The sequence below is a fragment of the Montipora foliosa genome, chromosome 13 (genome assembly GCF_036669935.1).
Source record: "Montipora foliosa isolate CH-2021 chromosome 13, ASM3666993v2, whole genome shotgun sequence".
In the NCBI taxonomy this organism is placed as follows: domain Eukaryota; kingdom Metazoa; phylum Cnidaria; class Anthozoa; order Scleractinia; family Acroporidae; genus Montipora; species Montipora foliosa.
In genome coordinates this window covers 11,581,337-11,583,836 of record NC_090881.1, presented here as the reverse complement: position 1 = coordinate 11,583,836, position 2,500 = coordinate 11,581,337, and the positions used below count along the sequence as shown (strand labels likewise).

General features: G+C 38.0%; 1 protein-coding gene across 6 annotated transcripts in view; it reads left to right on the top strand.

The window, feature by feature from the left end:
* Positions 1-1,772: 1,772 nt before the first annotated feature.
* Positions 1,773-2,500, top strand: part of LOC137984020 (uncharacterized) — a 57,735-nt gene continuing 57,007 nt past the window's right edge. For 4 of the 6 annotated variants that reach the window (XM_068831232.1, XM_068831236.1, XM_068831235.1 and 1 more), the window contains exon 1: positions 1,773-1,941. The gene's annotated coding sequence lies outside the window, so the exon portion shown is untranslated. Of the gene's footprint in view, positions 1,942-2,050; positions 2,097-2,500 lie in introns of those variants that run through there. The other 2 variants (XM_068831234.1, XM_068831233.1) reach the window with 2 other exon arrangements.

Genomic DNA, 2,500 nt, shown 5'->3' with positions numbered 1-2,500 from the left:
TTGATTTTTCCCGCTTTATGAATATGCCAGAAAAGCAAATATTAACAAGTGTTATTGAAATCCAAAAAGAAAATTGGAGCTAACCACACACTTTTCAAAGATAATTATCAACAATATTTGTAAAAAGCTTTAAACTACACAGCAAAGTAACTATGGCATTCTTTTAAACATTGAAGCTCAATTATCACTGAAAAATGCGTGGTTACCCCCAGTTTTCTTTTTGGATACCAAGAGTTCTTGCTGAGTTCTGCTTTCTCCGCATAGGTTTAAACTGAGCAAAAATATCCCTGTATTGGTAAGCACCACCAACAGGAAACCTGAGTATCTTGAGAGTATCTTAATTTGTGGTGATAGCAAAGGTCCAAATTTGCTTTATTTACTGCTTTTACATGTACTTTTGTAACAAATTCAGCAACCCATAAGTGTGACGCTGAAACTGGTTCCATATTTTGGAAGACTCCCTCAATAAATGATATTTCATAAGAGTTGACTTAAGATTTGTCATATAAAATTATGAACCCATATTAATGTAAAAATTAATTAAATTTATTATCCCATTGACCCCTGGGAGTGATACTTAACAGATTTTTCTCTGTCTAATGCCAGAAAGAAATTTTTACTCGTCATCTGGGGGGGGCATCCTAGGGCATTTGAGGTGTCAATGGGTTAATTTAAAAGAAGTTAACTTGAGAGGGGGAAGGGTGGTCAGGGAGGCAGGCAACTTGCTACAGTACAGGTACATGTAAAATCTGATTGTGAGGGGGTGGGGTGTAGAATCTGATTTTGCCCTTGTGACAAATTTTAAACTGCATCCTGTGAACCTCCCCTCCTCTGTCCCCCTATTTCCACCTCCTGCTTCTTCTTTGATAACATAGTGTTATTGAACAGGTTAAATCTTGCAAATGCTGAAAACATTATTCCTGCTATAGCTATATCTCCTTGCTATAAAATCCCAATCATATGTCACATGTTTCCACAAGTCTCTTGAGAAAAAATATAATCTTTGACTTCAAAATCAATGCCCATTTGTCAGTGCCACGCGCCAAAGGCGCCCACGTTTCCCTACCAACAAAACTTTAAAAAAAACAACAACAAACAAACAAACAAACAAACAAAACAACTGCCCCAGCTGTCTTCATTATTTCTTGACTGACTTCTGCAAACACGGGACTTACTTGGTCAAGATTGACATTCAACATTCCTGTACTCGGATAATACTTCAATATTTCTGACAAAACGTGACGCCATCCATCTTCATCGAGGCTGCCGATCTCAAAAATTGCGCTCAATTCGGCGTTCGTTAACGCGTTTCTTTGATAACTCTTCGGGGAAGATGGAGAAATGCCATCAAAAGCTTATTTAAACCTTAACTTGTGTCTGTGAAAACACTCTGGGATATTACGGGGTACATCTTGGGTCAGCAAAGAACGTAAACTGCTGCCAGACCAAGAATCGTCCTAGGATAACTTGTTCTGGAGCTACAACGCAGTATCTGCCTGTCGTACGCCCGGGACGCCATTTTGTTCTGAGAATACAAGTTCAGTGCACTGTTTCTTTCTGAACTAAAACTTTTCGGGTCAAAATCACCAGATGCTCAGCTGATTGAATTATTTTTGTGTTTCTTAAAGCACTTACTTCGATCCAAATAAACGTTTGAAGCTTTGTTTCGTCTAAAAAGGCTCTCTTCCTACAATGTACTTCAAATGTCTTTGGACACTAATGAATTGGTGGTCCTGTGGTTTCGGAGGGAAGAAGAGGTTCCTAAGCAATTATCTTCGTCGCAGACGAAGACCTAACAGTAGGTGGAAAAGACAGATGCAAAACGATTCGATTCGAACGCGATGTGATCTGAATCTAAATTGTTATTCGTCTTAGACTGATCAGTACAGAAGACGTTGCTTTAAATTTATGCCTTTTGGAGGCTTGAAAGACCGCCTTTGGGTAAGTGCTGCTGTACGTGATGACTGTCACATTTAATTTAGAAGCATGCACTCACTTTCCGGTTTAGTTCTTAAACTAGAAACTATGAGATCGTTTCTTGCCTTTAGTGGGAAGTTTGGAAATAGTTTTAGTTGCCAATAAAGTTTTCATGCATGGTAAATTCCTTGACGGGCGCTCACGCAGATTATTGTACAATGTACATAAAGACTTTTTTCAGTCATGTTGAGAGACAATTACATAACGGGATTTCAAGATCTGTAGAAGTCTGATGAATATTTCAAAATATTTCGGACGTGGTATTCTAAAACTTACAGACTGAATGCAAATGTTTGTTGTTTATTAAGGTTATATATCCTTAATTTCTTTTACATGTCATACCAACCTTGTCACGCCAACCGGCATTATTATCTAGTTATCAAGCGTTGCCTCTTGTAGTTTTTCTTTTTAATGTTCTTTTGCCCTTATACCACGGAGTATTGACTAATTTTTAGGTGCTTAATTTAGCTCACATAACGCGTGACGACTGGGAAGGAAAGTACAATTTCCTGTTTTTCTAATT